The sequence below is a fragment of the Bos javanicus genome, chromosome 7, assembly GCF_032452875.1.
Source record: "Bos javanicus breed banteng chromosome 7, ARS-OSU_banteng_1.0, whole genome shotgun sequence".
NCBI classification, from domain to species: Eukaryota; Metazoa; Chordata; class Mammalia; order Artiodactyla; family Bovidae; genus Bos; species Bos javanicus.
Window position 1 is genome coordinate 101076830 of NC_083874.1, and position 8874 is coordinate 101085703.

An 8874-nucleotide genomic window follows, 5' to 3' on the forward strand; every position below is an offset into this window, starting at 1 on the left:
GGAGACCTATAAGAAATAACAATGATATACACAGACTAAACTTTATGAATTTAATGACAGGTTCAATGTGGCCTGACTTACTGGGATAAAAAGAAGAGCTAAAGCAAAAATATGTATCATGGATCATGAACTAGGAATAAAAAGAGAAACGCCTGCTCAGAATATCACATAAGAAAGCAAAAATAAATCCACAAGTATATATTTTTAATTTCCCTTAATTGAAATGTACTTTGTGGAATTTCACCCAGATGTTTCTGAAATTATAACATAAATTTCATATCTTCTGTTGATCACTGTATTTTTTTTTTCAATTTGTTTCAATCACTTTTTAACTAACCAGATTACAAATATAATCATGGTAGATAACTTGGTTCATCCTTCTAATAAGCCTGTTAATCTGGTCTTCCCTGTTGCTAGCATCTCCACCTTCTACAAAATGGGTGGTCTTTTTCTTCATTCCATCTCATGGATAAGACAATTTAAAGGTCCACAGAAATTTGTTTGCTTCTTTGAAACATTTTCCAATGGTATAGATCTCATGAATCAGATCCTCCATGCAGATAATGCCATTATTTCCCAAGAGATCAAGCAAACAAGGCGTTATCTGTCAGGGCAATTCACTTCTTGTTGATTTTGCCATAACCACACTTGTAGATCAATTCATTTACTGACTTCAGATTTGGGTACCCCCATGCAATGTATGGCAAATACTTCATGGCAAATAGATAGGGAAACAATGGAAACAATGAGAGAGTTTATTTTCTTGGGCTCCAAAATCACTGCAGATGGTGACTGCAGCCATGAAATTAAAAGACTCTTGCTCCTTAGAAAAAAAGCTATGACCAACCTAGACAGCACATTAAAAAGCAGAGACATTACTTTGCCAGCAAAGGTCCATCTAGTCAAAGCTTTGGTTTTTCCAGTAGTCATGTATGGGTGTGAGAGTTGAACTATAAAGAAAGCTGATCACCGAAGAATTGATGGTTTTGAACTGTGGTGTTAGAGAAGACTCTTGAGAGTCCCTTGGACTGCAAGGAGTTCCAACCAGTCCATCCTAAAGGAAATCAGTCCTGAAGATTCATTGGAGGAACTGATACTGAAGCTGAAACTCCAGTACTTTGGCCACCTGATGCGAAGAGCTGACTCTTTGGAAAAGACCCTGATGCTGGGAAAGATTGAAGGCAGGAGGAGAAGGGGAGGACAAAGGATGAGATGGCTGGATGACATCACCAACTCAATGGACATGAGTTTGAGTAAGCTCCGGGAGTTGGTGATGGACAGAGAAGCCTGGTATGCTGCAGTCCATGGGGTCACAAAGAGTCGGACACGACTGAGCGACTGAACTGAACTGGTGCAGTGTATGGCTCCACTATTGATGCCTTGTTGAGCTTCACAAAGGTGCCTCTGAAGATCCAATGGAGGCGAAGGAGCTGTAGCACCTTTCGAAGCTTCGGGCTCACACGGTCGGTAGCTCTGATCCTGATGACAAATGCCATTTGGGTTCCACAGCTACACAGACGTTGCCGGCTCTTCATGCCATCCTAGCCACTCGAATTTCAGTTCTATATATCTGCTTAGCTTTTTCATTGATAAGCTTCCTCCTTGCCTTTCGGAAGCATCTTTTGGGCAAACTTCTTTCTCAGGCGCTTGATCTTAACCTCAGGGAAACTCTTTCGCTTTTTCTTAAGGGTTTCTGGCCAGCAGGAACCTTCTTTTCCTTTTTGTCCTCTGCACCGTCCATGGTTCCAGCTGGGAAAAAGGGAGTTGGCTCATGCGCCTGTCACTGTATTTTAAGTATGGGAGTTCTCTGCACAGGTGCATGGTCTGTAAACTTAGACAATAGTTGCTAAGCCATTTAAGAACTAAAATCCCCAGTCCATGTAGGAATGAAAGGGAACAGCTGATCAAGAGAACATAAAGGAAAAGAGAAAACTTTCAAGGCCTCTGTGTACCTGATTCAGCTGAGAATGAGCTCTGACAATTGAGGCTGTACTTACACATAAGGCCCAATTTAGTCACTTTCCTAAAAATAAACTGTCAAGTGAGTCAGCCAAATAATTCATTTTTTCAAAGAGAGAGATTTCCTAATCGGAAGGTTGAACTCATCAACCGTTTGCACTGATTGACCATTGTAATTAAAAATAATCACACCAGAAGTGCCTGTACCTGGAGAAATTTATTCAAATGGCTTAATAATCTTAGCACTTCACTCCTCCTCTTAGGACAATAGCTTAAATGAGTTGGTGCCCCACACATATTTGCTAAGTATTGGCACAAAGAGTTCATGTTTTACCAAACAGTACCTGGTCAGAACCAAGATCCGTTTTGAATAAGAGCTGGGAAAGAAAAATCCAGTGTCTTAAGTTTTGGAATATAAAAGGCAAAAATTAGTCCCAATATCACATTTACAGTACTTAAATAGTTTTAAAGTAATAATCATAGTAATCACTCAGTTGTCCATTATAATCAAAGCTTTTAAATGAGAGAAAAATTAATAAAGAGCACTTTCAGTAACTAGGACAAGGGCCCCTATAAAATGACCACCTGTGTGTTAAGTCGAAAAGGAACTGTTCAGGAAATGATTTCTTTTATGATGAGATTACTGCAAGCTGGTGCTTAGGAAAGTGCCTTAATGCCTAGTCTACCTGGTTTAGATTAAGTCAAATTTTCTAGCACTTTCGTGTCTGGTTTTTGGAAACATCAACAAAGGACAGATTTTTATAACCAAAAAAAATGCTTAATATCACAAATTTCACTACACAACGCTTTAATAAACTTGAATTAAATTATAGCAGTATAATTTACAGCTTGGTATTAATTTTCAGTACTCTCCTTCCTTGAGAAAAAAGCCTCCATCATGAAGGGCCAGAAGGCTGACTTTATCCTTATCTTGATGTAGATTTAGATTCTTTTATCCTTCAATTCTGGGAACTTTCCCAGTGGCTCAGCTGTAAAAGAATCCGCCTGCAATGCAGGAGACATAGGAGACGCGGGTTTGATCCCTGGGTGGGGAAGATCCCCTGGAGTAAGAAATGGCAACCCACTCCAGTATTCCTACCAGGAAAATCCCATGGAAAGAGCCTGGAGGGCTAAGGTCCATGGGGTCGCAGAGACTGAGCAGGAACGCAGGCCTGCTTTGATTCTGTTCTTGGAAACTGGTGCCCTCTTCTGGAGAACCGTAACTGGGTCTTGCCGGCTGAACTATTTTCTTTCTATCAACACGGAAGAAACTCCAGTCTCTCTGGCAACCACCAATGAGAATTTGAGTTACTCGTTTCAACAGCAAGGAGTCTACCAACTTTTCATGAGCTTCTTTATTTGTTCCTGTCACTACTACACAAATCTTTGCAATTAAGTACCTTTCTTCAGATAAAAATTATCCTACTCAACCCATTTAGGATGTTGTTTTTCCTCCATCACTGGCAGGAAAAAGCAGATAATGATTTTGATGACCAAGCAGACACAAATAAAAGTCATTTTTAGCAAGACAAATTTAAACATACAGCTTTAGGAAAATGCTGTTTATTTCCAAAACACTGCAGTGTAAAACAGGTGCAGAAAACTCATTCTCTTCAACAGCATCATCCTTATTGCACATTGACTTGTAGAATTTAAGTAATCAGAAACTCTGGGGCTCAGAAATAAAAACAAGAGATTGCTGTGGATCTATCATGTGTGAAGAACATGGTTTGAGTGAGTAAAAAGGAAATGCAGGTAAGAGAGTCAGACCTGCACCCCTGGGTGATGACTGTTAAACCACTTAACTTCAACATACATCAGGTTTCCCCATTTGTAGATTGGGAAAATCTTGTTTTGCCTCTTTCATCACCAGAATGTTGAAAGCACGTTGTAACAAAATGTGTGTTGACTTCCTCTGAGGGGAGAAAGTTGTAAAATATAAATTCATTAAGTTACATTAGAAAAACTTTTCCATTAGAAAAGTTGGAGCAGGATACAGTCCTGATTAAACTGTAGTTCCTGAGAGCAGAGATCACCAGTGTAGTCACAGGAAGTATAAGGCTGTAGCCTATGAGTAACCATTTATTGTTTTTATACAGAACTGTTACCATAGTAAAGACACAGATTATCAATATATGATAGGGTAAAGGCTTATGCTTAAAATCTCCTGCAATTCATAACTAACCATGCTTGATGTACATAGAGTTTCCTCTTTAATAAGGCATAGAAATCATTCCCCAAAAAGCCTGAAATTGCATCTTTTTATTCACCTATTTTAAGAGCTGAAACAAAATGGTGCTGAGTGGTTTATTACATCAATTGACATTCTATAGAAAAGAAGCAGGCTATAAATTAATAAACAAGTCAAAATGTTAATATGCTCTAGATACTTGATATAGTTATGTCAAATTAAATCTGGGCAGTATAGTCAGTAGTTTTTCACAATGTATTTTTAAACAAGATGAGGAACGATTTATCTCTTGACAACTCATGGCCACAGTGGGAATGACATCATGATCTTGGCCAGCACTGCTTTTCAGGGACCCAAGCTGCTGCTGCTGCAGCTGCTGCTGCTGCTACTGCTACTGCTAGGTTGCTTCACTCATGTCCGACTCTGTGCGACCCCATGGACAGCAGCCACCAGGCTGCTCTGTCCATGGGATTCTCTAGGCAAGAACATTGGAGTGGGTTGCCGTTTCCTTCTCCCCGCAAGCTGCTAGGAGACATGAGAAGCATGAAGCTTTCCAACCACACGGGATGACCATTCTGAACTGAGCATAAAAAGAGCTCCTGGCTGCAGCAAACCTTAGAAAAACAAGAGAGCAGCTGACCACCAATAAGAGCATGCCCAGACTCAAGAAAAGTGTTCCAAAGATTTATGTTAATGACTTTCTCTCTCACACTCAGTCTTTATATGAGGAAATTTTGCATTCTGTTCCTCTCGGAAAGTATTTTATCCAATTTATGAAATCTATTGAATATGTTTCTTAAAAATCTTATGGTATAGAATGTAGAATAATAAATGTATTCCTTTTTCAAAGATGGATACCTTTTAAAATGTACTTTTTACAACACAAACATAGACGAAAAACAATGGCCTGATACCTAATCAACAAACTCCTGATGTTTTCCTCTCCCCAAGTGTTTCTTAACGTGTGTAATTGAGCATATCTGGCCATTTAAGAAAACATTCTCCTTTCTTTGGCTGGAAGAGTGCTTCACTAAAAAGTCAAAGAAGTACGTTGAAATAATTGATATTTCTAGTTCTTAGCATTATTAGCTTAAAATAACTTAAAGACTTTTTAAAGTATTTTTTAAAAACATAACCTTTAACCTCAAAGAAAAGAAATTAAGATAGCACCAAGTCATGTTCGACTCTTTCGATCCCATGGACTGCAGCCTGCCAGGTTCCTCTGTCCATGGGATTCTCCAGGCAAGAATACTGGGGTGGGTTGCCATTTCCTTCTCCAGGGTAACTTCCCGAACCAGGAATTGAACGCAGGTCTCCCGCATTGCAGACAAATGCTTTACCGACTGAGCTATGTGGGAAGGTTTTACCCTCAAATTACATTTAATTTCTTATATAAAAAGTGCTCAGTGCTTTGTTTGCTATAGTAAATGTTGTATTAAAAGTGGTTCTACTAAATTAACTGAAAAGAATGGTTTCTCAAAGTAATTTAAGAATCTAGTAATAGTGCAAAGAAAAACTTTACCCCTTTTAAAATTAATGTAAGATTTCTTGCAATTATACATTTTAGATCAAACACACATTTCATGTTTATTTACATATTTATTTATAAAATTTTATCAGAAAATTAATTTTTGAGATTCAGTGTATCTACAATTATACCACTGTTTGTAGAATGTTTTATCCACAAATGTTTTATCCTTCATGCATTTTATTTAATTTTTTAGGTTTTTATGTACTGTTACTGCTAGTCCCAGAATACGTGTGAATCCTGGAAGATAGGAACCAAGCCTTATGTTACCCTTTGCATTTGCTGAGCCTAGTGTTGTGCTGGTACATGTTAAGTGCTGAATTAAAAGTTGAAGGATAAATTAATAAATAAATGAATGATGTAGCAAAATCAGAGAATCATATAATTATCTCCCCATATATTCACTTTATGTACTAATATGACCACTAATATACAAAGTATTAGTATTTTTTTTTTTAATTTAAAAGCCTAAGAGTGGATCTCACTGGTGGCACAGTGAATAAGAATCCGCCTGCCAGTGCAGGGGACACAGGTTCAACTCCTGGTCCAGGAATATTCCACATGTAGCCTCTCTGCTACAACTACTGAAGCCCTGTGTGCCTAGAGCCTGTGCTTCAAAAGAGAAGCCACCGAAACGAGAAGCATCACACCGCCTACTGCAAGGAAGAGGAGCCCTCAGTCTCCGCAACTAGACAAAGCAATAAAGACCCAGCAGAGCCAAACAATTTTTTTTTAATATAAAAAAAAAGCCTAAGATTTTCTTGCTTTCTCAGCCTTTATTCCAACTTACCATTTTACCTTTAACAAAACAAGATTTTTATTACTGTGTCTGGGATTTACCCCAAGTTATACAGCACTTTCCCCAAAAATCTTTCCTCTACTAAGAAAATACTATGTAGCACCAAAAACATGGTAACTATGCGACATCACAGGTATGGTACCAGTGCTATAGAGATAATCATTTTGCAATATATAAATGTATCAAATCAACACATTATACACCCTAAATTTACACAATATTAAATGTCAGTTGTATCTCAGTAAAGCTGGAAAAATATTATTGTTCACATTCACAGAGGCAGAAAATTGAACAGAGGTAACCAGAGTCTGAGGGAAGGTGGGGGTATGGAGTTAATGTTTAATGGGTACAGGTTTCAACTGATGATGAAAAACTTTGAACACAGGTAGTGATGATGGTTGCACATCATTGTGAACATATCTAATGCCACTGAACTGTACACTTAAAATGGCTAAAATGGTGGATTTTATATTTTACCATAATGAAAAATGCATATGTGTAATATTTTTTTAAAAAGAAAAGAAAATATGTAGAAATATTTTATCTTATATACTTGATTACCTTTGGGCATTTTTACCTTGAGCTCCTTAACTACCACATAGAAATAATCCAAAATAAAGTAAAAATGTCTAAATAAAAAAACAGGATAAAATTGATATCCTGCAATTCTAAATCTGGAGAAGGCAATGGCACCCCACTCCAGTACTCTTGCCTGGAAACTCCCATGGACGGAGGAGCCTGATAGGCTGCAGTCCATGGGGTCTCGAAGAGTTGGACAGGACTGAGCAACTTCACTTTCGCTTTTCACTTTCATGCATTGGAGAAGGAAATGGCAACCCACTCCAGTGTTCTTGCCTGGAGAATCCCAGGGACGGGGGAGCCTGGTGGGCTGCCATCTATGGGGTCGCACAGAGTCGGACACGACTGAAGCGACTTAGCAGCAGCAGCAATTCTAAATCAAACGTAAATTTAGATCTAATAAGTATTTATTTCCACTAGGTGGAGCCATTTGCTAAACTAGCTGTAGGAGAAGTGATTGAAACAGTGCACGTTTATAATTTTATGTAGTTGTTTAGTTGCTAAGTCATGTCTGATAAGAAACTGCAAAACAATTTTCCAAAGTAGCTATACCATTCACATTCCCTCTAGCAACAAAAGTTCCAGTTGTCCCAAAGTCTTATTAGAACTTGGCCATTCCCTTGCAGGACACTTGGTCGTGGATGTTTTGGACAAGACCAAAGTTCTGATAACCCTATCTGATTCCATTCATATGACATTCTTGAAATGGAAAAACTCCAAAACGAAATTGGATTAGTAGATGTCAGGAACGGGAGTGGGAAGAAGAGACTAAATGCAAAGGGGCATTGGTAAAACTTTAGAAGAGATTAAATTATTCTATATCTTGTTTGTAGCAGTGGTTTCGTGATCATGGACATTTGTAAAAAGTCTTTGAATATACACCTAAAAATGCTGACTTGTACTACTCAAAGCTTTTGCCCATTTATTATTGAGATTTGTTTACTTAATATTGAGCATTTAACATTCAATTAATGAGACATACCAAAAAATTGCCTCAGTCAGTTCAGTCGCTCACTTGTGTGATCCCATGGACTGCAGCACACCAGGCCTCCCTGTCTATCACCAACTCCCGGAGTTTACTCAAACTCAAGTCCATCGAGTTGGTGATGCCATCCAACCATCACATCCTCTGTCGTCCCCTTCTCCTCTTGCCCTCAATCTTTTCCAGTGTCTTTTCCAATGAGTCAGCTCTTTGCATCAGATGGCCAAACTATTGGAATCTCAGCTTCAGCATCAGTCCTTCCAATGAATATTCAGGACTGATTTCCTTTAGGATGGACTGTTTGGATCTCCTTGCAGTCCAAAGGACTCTCATGAGTCTTCTCCAACACCACAGTTCGAAAGTACCAATTCTTTGGCGCTCAGTTTTCTTTGTAGTCCAACTCTCACATCCATACATGACCACTGGAAAAACCATAGCCTTGACTAGACGGACCTTTGTTGGCAAAGTAATGTCTCTGCTTTTTAATATGCTGTCTAGGTTTGTCATAGCTTTTCTTCCAAGGAGCAAGCATCTTTTGATTTCATGGCTGCAATCACCATCTGCAGTGATTTTGGAGCCCAGAAAAATAAAGTCTGTCACTGTTTCCACTGTTTCTCCATCTGTTTGCCATGAAGTCATGGGACCAGATGCCATGATCTTAGTTTTCTGAATGTTGAGCTTTAAGCCAACTTTTTAACTCTCCTCTTTCACTTTCATCAAGAGACTCTTTAGTTCTTCTTCGCTTTCTGCCATAAGGGTGGTGTTATCTGCATATCTGAGGTGATTGATATTTCTCCCAGCAATCTTGATTCCAGCTTGTGCTTCATCTAGCCCAG

The 8874-nt window shown here is 38.7% G+C and overlaps 1 pseudogene; it reads right to left on the reverse strand.

Annotated features, from left to right (window-relative positions):
* Window positions 1–320: 320 nt before the first annotated feature.
* On the reverse strand, window positions 321–1903 carry LOC133252069 (large ribosomal subunit protein uL30-like; annotated as a pseudogene).
* Window positions 1904–8874: the final 6971 nt, after the last annotated feature.